The sequence below is a fragment of the Chaetura pelagica genome, unplaced genomic scaffold, assembly GCF_000747805.2.
Source record: "Chaetura pelagica isolate M959 unplaced genomic scaffold, ChaPel_1.0 scaffold559, whole genome shotgun sequence".
In the NCBI taxonomy this organism is placed as follows: Eukaryota; Metazoa; Chordata; class Aves; order Apodiformes; family Apodidae; genus Chaetura; species Chaetura pelagica.
In genome coordinates this window covers 723,863-737,603 of record NW_009970722.1, presented here as the reverse complement: position 1 = coordinate 737,603, position 13,741 = coordinate 723,863, and positions in this window count along the sequence as shown.

Here is a 13,741-nt window from a genome sequence, read left to right as displayed (position 1 = left end):
CAAATCCCACAGTCCTTATTTTTATACACATTACTTACTTGTGAATATTTCTATTGGTCCCTGTAATTGTTTTCAACATTTATTACCATCAAAGGATGAAAAATAGTGGCAATAGTTACCATACATGCTGTGTCAAGTACTTAATATATGGTATATAGAGACAGCAGTTTGTATCTGGAACCTAGTTGCCAAGCATTAAATCTTTTTCAACTACAAGTGAAACCTGGTTTCTGACTCGCATTTGTTTTAAAATAACAAGGTTGTTTTTTTTTAAATTAAATATCTGGAGTTTATTACTTATTTAACAGAAGTTTTGTTAGATGAGATAGTTACATTTATGCTATATATATTTCTGTATTTCTGTATATATCTGTGCATTTCTTTATATCTTCATATAATGTAACAGGATTTGGAAAAAAAAAAAAAAATTCAGGGAAAACTGCAGACACTTCAGGGAGGACTTTTACAGCAGACTGTTTTTTATGGCTTGTAAGAGCCAAACACAAAGATGTTCCAGCCTGTAGCAGGTGCCCCAAGCCACAAAGAAGCAATCACAAAGAGTAACTACAGGCAAATACTGCAAGAGAAAGAAATGCTAGCCAGTACAGTTTAACGATATTAAAAAATACAGGCAAGGGCAAGTTATCATGTATAGTGATGGGCTCAGACATCACTCAACGGTTAAAAAGACCTTTTTTTGGCACGATGTTGGGAACTTAGTTAATTCTGGCACACTGTCCATTGGTTATCTGTCTAAAATATTTTTTAAATGTTGCTTACATATAGCTTAATTAAATCAATTATATTATTTATTTATTTTTTACTAATTATTTCACTTGTTAATTCACCGTTGCTCTGTGTGAAATAGTATTTGTTTTTAAATACCTCTGAATACAGAGTTCTTAAAAAGCAGTTTTCTTCCCTCTGCACACTCTAAAGAATAGGCTTATTTCCTAGCACAAAGCTACAGATCTTCCCCAAAGCCTGTCTTCTACATCAAATGCAATACCCTAAGTTGCCTACGCATATTTCCCAGGCACTCCTGCATGTTCAGCTATAGAACTCATAATCCTTTCCTCTCCAAACATGCTGTCTTTACTGGACATAGATGCAACTAGGGACACATGTTTAAAGGAACTATTTAAAAGAACCTTACTCGTTGGCTGAGGTTTTGAAGAAGTACCATGAGGGCTCTAGGTCTCTCTTAGAGATTCATTAAATCCTGTTTGGTGATTGACATAGCTAAGCAGCCTTTTGCTTTTTAAAAGTTGTAAAGATTACAAGAACCTTCAGCTCAAAATCACCAGAACTGTGAGACAGAGACATTTTTCTTTTGTGTGGTTTTTTTTTTTTTGGTGGTGGTTGGTTGGTTTAGTTAATTTTTTTTTGGTTGGTTGGTTTTGGTTGGGGTTTTTTTGGTTATTTGGGGTTTTTTTGTGTGTGTGGGTTAGATTTGGGTTTGTTCTGTTTTATTTTTTTGGGGGGTGCAAGGTATGGTGGCAGTTGTGTTTGCTGTTTGTTTTTCTTAATGAGCGTAATGTTTATTGAACTGTTCATCTGAATTCAGACATTTTATTTCCATCTTTGTTTTGTTTTGTTTTGTTTTGATAGTATGCCTTGCTCTCCTCTCACCCCACACCCTCAAAACACACCTGTGCAAATTTCCTTGGGCACACCTGAAAGCAAAATGGGAAGCAAAGGACATCCAAGCATGAAGAACTTGCAAAAAGAGCTGCAGCAGGCACTGAGTGAATGGTTGGCTTAATGACAGTAAGCAGAGCTGGACTTTTTAAGTTTATGCAGGTGGCTGAGTTGGGCAAAGAAATACAGTTGTGCATGCATTTAACCTGCTGCAGTTTTAGAACAAGATGGTGTCTCCACCAGGCCTTTCATATCCACAAAAAGGAGAACTTAGGAACATGGAAGAAGGTCATAGACATAAGTTTCTCTCCAATTATAACATTTCTCAAAAAAACACCAAGATAGACCTTGGAAACCTACTACTTTCTAGCAGAGTGACCAGCCTGTGGCTCACAAGATGTGTCTCGCTGTGGCCAAATCCCCCCTGCACTGCAAGACATTAGGCACTAAAGAGCCTGAAAACACCAGATCATCTTGCAACTTAACTTCATATGCAGCTTAGCCAGGTCTCCCAGTGGAGAAGTGTAATTTCAGCAAGCTTTTGCCTTATCACAGGTGTTCTCTGTTGCCCTCTTTTCAGAAGCATGTGATACGTATCTTTCACCTCTCAGGCCCTGAAGATCCCAGCATACAGCCTTATGTCACACGAGTTGGTGCTCAGCTCCAGCCTAAAGTCTGGAGTGCTGGCTTGGGAGGCACTGACTTTCTCATGCAGACAGGCCAATCTGTATTCCCTGCAGTAAACCACGAGTTAGAGTCACAATGTGCCTGACAGATTAATCTGATAGTTTCCTCTGGATCTGAAATGGTGGCTGGCTTATATTAAAAATCTGAGAGCAAGCAGCAAAAAGGGAAAGCATTCTCTGGGCTACTTGAGAGCACCAGCCCAGACTTTACTCCAGCCTCCATCTGTGACCAGTCTTGGAGACAAAGGGAAAAGACAACCCTCTCAAATTTAATACATAAGCTGTAGAAAGTGCTTAGAAAATACCTTGTTTTCTCTTTGCAGGCTTCTAGCTGACATGCTTTTCTTCAGTTGAGTTTGGGCAAATCTTTTCAATGAATTGTACATTTGAGACAGTTTCACTTGAAACACTGAAGATACAAGTCAAGAACAAGGCCATGGTTGAAAAGAAAAATAAGTAGCTGTATGGTTGAATTTTAACTAAGATGCATATCTGTCATTTTGTATATTATGTTTAATTTACCTCAAAATGAGAGAACGTTTTCCCTGTTTCTAATATCCCATGGCCCAGAAATGAATTCTGTACTGCATGGGTAGCAACCATTTCTAGACAGGAAAATCAATGCCAACTGACCTATGGGACTGGTAAAGCAAAATTTATACTGGCAGACAATAGGAAGTGATTCCCACAAATGCAGTATTTCTACTGAAATTTTTCAACCTTTGGCTTCATTTTCCAACAAATCTATATGTAGATGCATGACAAAGGAGCCCTGATACGTAGCTAACTGCATCAATAATCTAAAAATATAATTAATTTTGTCCTTTTATCTCAATCCTTTTTTATTCACTTCAGCAGATGTCAATATTTTAAATGCAGTTGGAGCATGTCATCTGAAATAACTGTTGAAGTCTTTCATGTTCAGCTGCAGTGATGATGTGTTGTAGATTAGAACATAGAAAGCAGAATATTATGGACATGCTCAGTTTACAGATGTTGCTGTGTCAGTTTTTGGTGTCCTCAAGAAAAGTATGCAAAGATATTGAGACCAACTGTTTCACCTGTTAGTGACCCAGATGCTTCTTGCTATATGTATATCAAAATTTCAGTGTCAAAATTTACCATTACTGCATGAACTGGAGATACCTTGATCTAGAGATAAGATAGTTTAATCATTGTGATGTAGCAGCTGTCCTTAATATGTTTTAATACAAAATTTGAGATAACATTTTAATTATTTTGTAAGAACACAACAAGTATGAAATAAAGGAAAATAAAACAATTGATAGGACAGTCTCAAAATTATTCTAAATCAAGATGTTATTTTGAAACCAAATAGCAAGTGCATTTTTAGAAACAATTTTAGTTTACTTATTTTTATATTTCTGATTCTCAGGCAATGAAAAATCTCTGTTTTTTTCAAATTCGGTGGAAACAAAATTAAGCATCTTGCTACATTCTGTAAAGTGAAGCTTCTGAGTGTCAGCTGGTTTCAAATGCTCCTTGGACCCTGCGAAGCCTTTAAGACAAGTGCTAAACAGTAAGACGTGACATACAGAAAATATAAGGAACTTCCAAAATACATCTCTGATATTACAAGAGATCCTCTAAAAAATGGTAACATAACTGGAACAAAGGGAGAACAGGAAAGAGCATGGAGACTAAAGAGGGAGAAGGTGAAGGCTAGACATCTACACACAGGAGACAGTGTACCACATTTATTTGAGAATTAAAGGAAGGTTTCATACACCTATATGTCTTTGGCAGAAGGTGAGAGATGGCAAGAATTAGTGGCCTTCGTGATTGTGATCTGGGAATGATCATAAAAGCATTGATCACAAATGTACTTGCTTAACAAACTGCATAAAGCTATTTATCAGACACTCATCTCCTTAGATGCCCTCAATACTGAATCCAGTCAGGAAAAGTGATTGCCAATCTCCCTTGGGTCAAAAAAATGCTCATTAGAAGCATCACTCTCATACTCATCTGCTGAAACAGTTATGTGAAGCAGCTAATTAAATGTTTCACTCTTTCATTCCCTGAATCAAATTTATTTTTCAGTCTCTGTGTAATTGATTACATTAACTGAAAATATTGGCAGGAGTCATGGACAGTGGACTTTACTTCACCCTCAAAAAGGGGTGAGAGACTTTCCATGTTTTCTGTTTTTACTTTGTACAACTGTTTAGGACAGGGAGACGGAAAAAGTATAGCAAATTGTCTTTCTATGTGTGCCTTACAATTAATCTAACTTCTTGGTAAAATTGCACTTATCTTTCATTTTTATACTATGCCACTGGTGTGGGAATCTAAATCTATCGAGTGTAGTGCAAACACGTATCACGATGTTTCTTGAGGAAGCACAGAAAGATGCTTGTCACACTGTTTATTGAAACAGACAGATACTTTTCTAAGCCGTGGTCTTTTTAGTCTTAACTGTAAATGGATTTAGTGTGCAGCTGGGAAGTAACTGCAGTGAAGTGTTACTGGGTTGCACTAAGCTGATAATGAGAATTCTGCAAGCAGCACTCTTCTCTAGGTATTGAAAAGTAAACCAGAATTCCAGAACTGAACCAGCAGGCCACCTGGTACAAAGGTACCTGGATACCCATGCCCCACCAAAAGTGAATTGCCTAAAAAAATCTTGCAGAAGATAGGCTTGTGCTGTTGAAAGATGCTATCTCTGGCTAAAGCACAGCAAACCTTTCATGCACATGACCTATTCCACATCTCTGAACTCCTCCTCATGTCTGAGATGGCTATATTGCACATACCCTTTCTGCCCAAAACTTTTCTGATCTGCCATGACTCACTTTGCTTCACCCAATAGCATCTAAGTAGTTCATGTAGTCAATGTCTTATTATTCTTGAAAGGTGGTTTTTAAAAGGTAAGTTATTCTTTCATATATTGCATTGATCATCATGATCAAAAAGGCTGCCTTTGGTCTAAATTCAGGTATATCTAGGACTTCTTGGGACTTTGTCCTAACCTCTCCAATATCTTCCATAATCATAGAATCAGTTATTTTGTCATGCTTCTTGCATAACATATAGTTATGAATGTTGCTCATGAGCTGGTTGTTGAAATATATTCTATCAGACCATAATATAGGCGTATTTCATACCTTTTTCTTCTTATTTAACACTGTATTGCTGCAGCAGACATCAGCAACTCCAAACTCACTATAAGTGAGGAAAGTGTTCCAGAAATTCGATGCTTTCCCTAAAATGGGCCACTGGTAGTAACTTGGTGATAGGAAGCATGTGCAGGGCAAGCACTACTGAAGAATTGTAGTGGCCACAAGTGAACAGACAAGAGAAGAAGCAAAGCTGTACCACTGACAATGAGAAGAATGTAACTTAAGCCACTAAGGGGCACTTTTACTGTTATTGTACATATTAACCTTCATGAGCAAAACAGGATTTATAATCAAGAAACTAGTTGGCTGGTATAGCTGACTCTACATTAGGAATAATTTGCCTTAGTTATCAATACATTGCTCGCATATTTAAAAATTGCAATGTTAAAAAAAGACAACAAATCCAGTAGAAATTAGTTCTAACATAGTATGTTTTTCCCAGTGGAAGCTGCCCATACATACTGCAGTTTATATATTCTGAGAATGACAGTATGTGCAAGAAATATTTGTCAGCTCTTTTTGTATCATTTACTGCTGTGCTTGGCCAAAGGAATCTAAGTGGAGGGATGCAGCGTGGATTTTCTGAACTTATGTTTTCTGGGCTCCTTTTCAGTAGGAACAATTTGAGCCTCATGGAAAATTCCCAGTTAGAGATAATATGAAACCAGGAATTCTGTGAAGTCACTGTACCTGTAAAAAGGTTTAAACCAGAGTACTATGTTCAGATAAACATCCTCAGTTTCTCTGACAGATGTTCTTCAGTTGGATTCATAAAACTGTTTACTTTATTTTTTTATTGTCAACAGTTTTGCCTGTAGTTTTGTTTTGCATTACCTGATGGAGCTTCATGTAAATTAACAGAACAGAACATGAGATTGAAATGAAGTATCTGATTGAGAAAAAGTTATATACTTTTATGTAAAATATACTATTTAGAGATAAATTAAAAGTTAAAATTGAAATTAAATATGTTATTTCTAGAAATTCTTCAAGAGAAAACTGAAGAAGATCCTGAAAATGTTCATAAGTGCTACTTCCACATTGTGTCACAAGTGCCTGAAGAAAGTTATTTGTCATGTGTAAGCACCAGGACTTTTATGGTGTTAAAAAGTTAGTTACTGTGAACTGTGAGGCTGAAACATTGCTTATGATGGCCCCACTTCTCTTAGGAATTACTTCAGATTAAGAACGTAAGAGAACTATGTTTTGTTTGAAATGCTTGTGTAGTGTCTCACAGAATTTTCAGGCATCACTTCTGACATCCTGTGATCTGTGATCTGTTCACAATAAGCTAATAGAAATTTGTTGAATCCTCTGAGAACAGTATTGCTAAGTAGCTCTGAAGCTGAGAGAAGGGAAAAATGCAACTCATGCACCACACAGCGCACCAGAGATGTAGTTAATCACACAAGCATATTTTCTTTGCTTATCTGCTGGTCGATATGTGTGTTATCAGCCATGAAATTGGTTACAGTGCTGGAAACAATCTCTTTCAGAACAGGCTTTGTATCTCTGTTCTTTCAACAGGAATTTTGAAAATACCACTTACCTGACTGCTGGCAGGGTATTTGTTATAGTTTACTGACACGCCCATAAAAATACATATAAAAACTGTTTCAGAATTTTAGGTCAAATTTTGCTCCTCACTATGCTAATGTTAATACAGAAAAAAGCTACTGCATTTCCACTTGCATAACCAAAAGCAGAGTATTGCCTTAAGTAACATGAGTGCAAATGGCAAGGTATTAAAAACACAGATGTAGAGAGAAAGGTCCATGTGTGGAAATGGTTTGTATTAAGAGGCAGTTGCTGAAGCAAACGAGAGTTTTGCCTGTGCAGGGTCCATTCGACCCGACATTTTTCTTTGTGAGTGGTAGCTTGTGAGAAATCTCTAATGAAGACAATTTGTTCTTCCTGGCCATGAGTTCTTCAGATCATTTCCCCTTTCTTTGCACCTTTTGATATTTTTCTGGACTGATGCTGAACCAAGCCTCAAACCCTAGTTGTCCATGTACTCAATCACAGCTGACAGTGCAGCACTGATTTTTTGATGTCACCAGATCATTAATTCCAGTTAACCAGAAATGTTGTCTGTTGTGACAAATGGCTGCTTAGAATATATAAATCTTTCCCTGTGTACTAAAGGCTTGCTAAATTCTCCATGCAAAATGTCAGCACGTCACTGTAACACATGAAGGAATTTCTGAGGAAAAGTTTTCAGTGAAAAACAAAGCTCAGGTCTGCACATTTTGTATGGAGAGGTTAGAAAATATGAAACAAATGGATTTCAGTTTTCTGTTGCTTCCTGAGCAACCAGGGCACCCAACTCGAACACCTCTAGAAATAGGCTAAGAACAGGTGAGTAATACGGCAATAATAGAGTAACACTCTATTAATTGATCAATTTTTTTTTTATTTTTTATTTTTTTTACCTTTCTGACTGTAGATCAAGGTGTAATTCCTGGAGTTAATGGCTGAGTTGTAACAAGCAACCTTGGACAAGTAGAAACAGCAGAGCTCTGGGGACTGGCCATGGACCTCCATCCTGGCTTGCTGCTAATGCTCTCTACCCTGGGAAACGACAAGTTTGAAAAATCGTGCACAAGAGGCAGGTCCAGAAAGCAAAGGTAATGCTTCTCTTCTTATTTAGCTTCAGTTCCTGTTGCTTATGCCTGTTTTTACCTGAGCCTTGAAAAGGCATGAACTGCTCCCAGATCCTGCTTTGTCTTCTCATAGTGTCCTGGTGGACAGCATAGGCACAGCCTAAGTGCAGGCTCCTGCCGGACCCCGCAGCCCACGTTACAAGTAGCTTTCTGCTTTTGCAGGTCACAGCAATGCCACAACAGCAGGTGGGACACATGGAGGTGACTGGCCAGGCAGACATTTCTGAGGCTCATCCACAGTGGAACAGAGTACATATGTTAATACTTAGAGCACACTGGAGTTTTTCTCTTAGCAAGCTGGTTGAATGACCCCAAACTGGACGAAAAGCTGCAACAAGTAAGCAGTCACATCGAAGTCACTTGACATTGCTTAGCAGATATTATCACCTCAAGATTAATATTTCCTTTAAAATAGCACTTGTTTGAGCACATAGAAGCTCCTGCAGTGATCTGCTGCCTTGAGGAGGTGCAGTTATTCTTCCTGCCAGTTTGCACTGTCCTGTTTTAATAATCTGAGCAAGCAGCCACAAACCTCTTGCTCATAAGCAAAGAAGAAACAGTAGTCTTGTGAGCTCCAAATATCTGAATTGGTATAGGCTTTGTGTGTGCATAGTTTATTATTGTAAATGGCAGCTTCTACTAGCACATGCAGATTTGCTCATAAAGTAGTAGATTCAATAAAGCTGCTGGTATTTCTTGCAAATGTATTTTTGAGTGTTGCACCAGAAGTGAAATAAATTTCACTATTTAACTTCTTTGTTGTGGCTGACTGAATTACTTCAGGCATGGCTGTAAGCAATGTATATTCATGTGTATTCAATGTGTATTCTCTGGTGTGATCTGTATACATGGGTTATTTCTGAAAAATGGACTTTTTCCACAGAAGCATGGAAAATGATGAAAAATAGGTAATGGGAGGACAGCTATCAGAGTGCCACACTGGATATAGAACACAGGGCAAGGGATGCTTTTGCACATTTGTCTTTAAAGATAAAACAAAGAAAGATTCAATAAAAATTGAATATTTTTAAAAATAAACAGGCATCTAGGAGAAATGTAATGTTTTTTATTACATCTACTGGCAATAAAACTGAAATCAGAATAAAGAACAATGTTTCTGTGAAAGTTTGGCAAATGTACAGATTAACTTCTCAGATAGTGGAAAGTGCTAAGAATCAGTAGAAAAGTAGCTACCAAGCTTATATTGTTATGGCATTGGAACTGGAGTCAGCTGAATCATTGGTATTAATCAGTAAGTAGGCAAAAAAAAAAAGCCTAGGACAAAACCAGCTGAAGTAACAGATGATTCACATAAGGTCAAGTAAAGGCATAAACACAGACTGAAATAAACCAAAGTACATTTTGTGCATAGAAGGATAAGCAATGTAGATGTTACGGGAAAGCATTTGACAGACATATTTTCATGATCTTGCCTCCAGAGAAGAAATCACTGTGCAAAAATATACATGTAATGCTAGAACCATCCCCCACTAAGTGGGTAGTGAGAATAACACCTCCTTTGGTGGGTTTGCCTTTACTAACACCTGCTGGGTGAATTCCTGCAAAGCAAATATTAAACATTATACAGGAGCGCAATTTCAGCTTTGATCAAGGCAAGTCACTCAGACTGTAGTGCAGCAAACTTAAACAGTAACAGCAGGATGAAATTGCAAGACAAATCTTCCTTGTGAGTTGGCAAGGTGCTCTGGGCAAAAATTATTCAATGGTTCTTGAGGGCAAGTGTTCCAGAGTGATCTCCACTGACAGAGCTAGCCAAAAGTAGGTTCCATAGAAAACACCCTTAGATCACAGCTGGGAAGCACAGGGAGCCCCTTGCCTGCTTTTTGAAGGCAGGGAATGGAGTGAATGGAGTCTAAAGCCGTGAACAATGTAACATAACAGTAATGTCATGCCATGCACAAATCTGTTTTAGTGTTCTCCGTCTAAGAAGAGACACTTCTCATATATAGGGATGCTTTTAGAGGAAGTTCATATCTGCTGGAAGAACAGCACATGGCAATCAACTCTGAGTTGCAATCAATACAATCGCCACCAAATTCCATTCAAGAGGAAACTTAAAAAAACAAATTGAGAACCATGGGGAGATGGTGAATGATAAATAAAGTTATATGACTAACCAAACGGATGAGCAATATGGTAGCTATTAAAAACCAGTCAAACCATACATGTGTATTGTTCAAATCTAAAATAAAATTGTATGATGTGGAAAAGAGAGACTTGCCCTGTAATTACACTGATAATTTAATGTGTTTGGCTTCATACAGGAAAAAGATGCATACTAGTTGTATAAATCAAGTGCGCACACTCCTGCATTTGTGTAGTTCATTTTCATGTTAACTATATAGTGGCACAAAATTCTGTATCAGTGTTCATAAATTTGTAGGCTAAGCGAAGTTACAAACTGTTTCCTGAACACATCTGCTGTGCAGCTTATGCCATACAGCTCCAGAGCAAAAAAAGTATGCCTTTCTACTGCTTGTACAAGATTTGAAGGGAAAAAAAATGTATAAAATTAGGGAATAAAGTTGCCATAACATCCCTTTCTGTGTTAGTGACTGAGAGAGTGTGCATTACTTTGAGGGACATCAAGCACTGGTATCAGAAACTGGGATCTGCTCCAAGCTTTTTTACATGGCGCGGACAAAGGGAAATCACCCAAGGCAAGGCATGGCAGTTCTTTCATGGCTCCTGAACGTGAAGCCTGTTTCCCCAGCAGGGTGAATCACAGGCCCACAATGAAAGCCTAGCCTCAATATCTGGTAAGGGTGAGCCATTGCAGGAAGCTGAGACACAATGACACACACACTGAGGAGATCATTACGGAGAGGTCACCAGCACCAAGTGTGGAGCAAAGCTGTGCCTCAGCTGTGGCTCATCGCTGGAGGACAGCACATTCCTTACTTGGGATTCAGGGCCTTTGGCAGCCAAACTGAGCCAGGCACCTTCTCTTTAAGTCACAGACACCAAAGCAACTGCCTTCTGTCTTTTGGCAGCCTTCAAAGTTGTTTGTTGGTGCAGAGATTCTCATGTGCAACCTGTGAAGGAGGAGGCCCATCTCTTAAATTGGTGCAGAGAAGTGTCAGAAAGGAGCTTTAACCTCTGCTGCAGAAGTGTAAAGCCTAAGTAGCCATGGTATAGCCAGAACTATGAGATTCTGTGCACAGTGTAGCTGGACACGGACATTTTAGGATGGATTAGTTTGTATTCAATCACTCATAGTTAAGACAAGCTTTGCAGCCACCAGAGTGTGGGTTTTCTGGATTATTTTCTGGATTTTGGCACTTCCTAAGTGTCATTTTGCCTGTCAAAGTAGTCTTTCTACTCCTTCCCATCAGCCCCTCTAGCTACATGTGCACTGTAACTTGGATGTCAGACAAGATACCAACCTAAAATCCAGTCTATTTTATGACCCAGGTCCTACACCAAATTTGCAATAATTTCCCCTGCTTCTCAGCCTGCATTACTTCTACATTTGGTTGACATTACTGTACATGGGCTGTTCTGCCAAAATGTTCTCCCTAGAGTGCTTCCCTAGGAAACTTTACTGTGAGGAGGAACCCCTGCCCTATCTGCTGTGAGATGACAATAATATTCTAATACTACATTTAAAGATGTGATGCAGGCTACAGAGTCATGCAACTTTATTACTTGCTTAATTTGAAAACAACCTAGAAAAAATTTTAGTTCTACTCATTTGTGGTTTTCCCATCTGGAGGGCATTGAGCTAGTCTGAATGAGAGAGCTGCCACAAGCTTATTGAGTGGATCAGATCCCTATTGATGTAAGCGGGATGTGCACACTATCACTCATCGATTCTGCTGGCACTTTTAGCACAAGCACCAAGGAGGGACTATATCCTCCCATTAATTGACATTGCCATATAAAATAGGTTCTCCTAGTGTTTGAAGTTTATAAACTGATTAACACCAAAACCAAATCACATACTGCTCACCTGTGTGTCTGTTTGCAGGCTGACAATGTTTTACTAGGTGTAAGCCCTAGAAAAAGCAGCAACTGTTATGATGTGTATTTAAAGCATGCTTAAAAAATCCCCAAAAGATTGAAGTAAGGGAGCAAAGAGGAAGAAGCACTGCATGGAGAGCATGTGCCACTTATCAGGGCCTGGGACTCTCCTGGCCCCAGAGGAGGCTCGGCTCTGCTGCTGCTTAGTGCTGAGCATCAGGGCGCTCCCATTGATGCATGACTGGCTGCATCACGATGCATCGTGGAAACCAGAATGGGGTTCCTCTAAGCTGACTTTGGATATCTCACAGACTTAGATCTGCATCCAAACTGGACATCTGGATGCCTCTACAGTGAGAACTAGAACTTCTGGTGAATAAATTGTCTCAAAACTTTATATTTAGTAAGATGAATTGCATTCAGAAAATGCCATTTATAAACTTCCCTATTTCTGTAAAGAAAATCTAGATTATTTGCTTGATGTACAACGTATTTTTATACAACAAAGAGGTCTCACCCTTGATTCATGAGTTTTCATGGTAGGACAGAAATTGCATCAAGGGGAGAAGAATGTGGAGTTGACCAGAATTATCTGCACACACACACTTCACCCTACAACATAATTGCTAGCATTAACTTGCAAAGTAACTGATTGTTCTCAAAACTTCCCTCACCCTGACTTGGAGTGGGGATTGAACTGAGCTCTCCCACACCTCAGGAGAGTAGATCCACTGCCAATCTGTTGGATAATTGCACTCCATCTCTCCCATAGAAGCTGTTCTACTTTGTATGAATAATTAACTAATCACTGCAGCAGAGGTTTGGACCTGATTTGCCCACATCCCAGATGAGCATGCTAACTCACAAGCTCGAGAATAACTCCCTTACATTTCCCATTCCCCTGTCTGGCCCAACAAACACTTAATTATTTATACATAGGGATTTTTATAGCTTAAAGAGAAGCACTCATTTGGGGATAGCCTGGGGAATGGGAGACCTGCAAGTCCTTGCTCTGCATCAAGCCAAAGGAGAATTTGAAAGCTGGTCTCTGTCTTCAAGTAAGGTCTTGCTCTTGGGACCATTGAGTAAATTCTGATGGTGCATGCAACAGGGCACAGGAAAACACCCTCCTCCTTGAAATACTGTAGCAAGGAAGTCCAGCTTCTTGCTTCCAAAAGAGGGGGCATAGCTGAGAAACCCAGCTGGATGTAGCTGTAGTCATGCACATGCATATTGTAGACATTGCCATACCCAGCATTTCACACGAGAAAAATGTCTTTCTTAGACACCAAACCCTTCCTATGGTGCATAGGGAAAGTGAGAACTGTTGTTTTGGGAAGAAGGATCCCAAAGAGTCTTTAAACTTCAGTGTCGCGACTTTGTCATCTCTCCTCATGTTCTCCTTATTCCATAAATTGACCACAGGAAGGACGTAATAATTGAGTCTTTAGACACAGCCATTAGGTTTAATACGCGATGTACATTTGAATTCTTCAGCAGAATCAGTGCATCTTGTCTGCATCTGGACTGTCCAGGCTTTTGTACTTCTTTCAGGTGTGGCAGTTAGATCTGCCCTGTATGGTTTTTGGAGTGGGATGCCAACATACAGCGGGAATGGTTACCT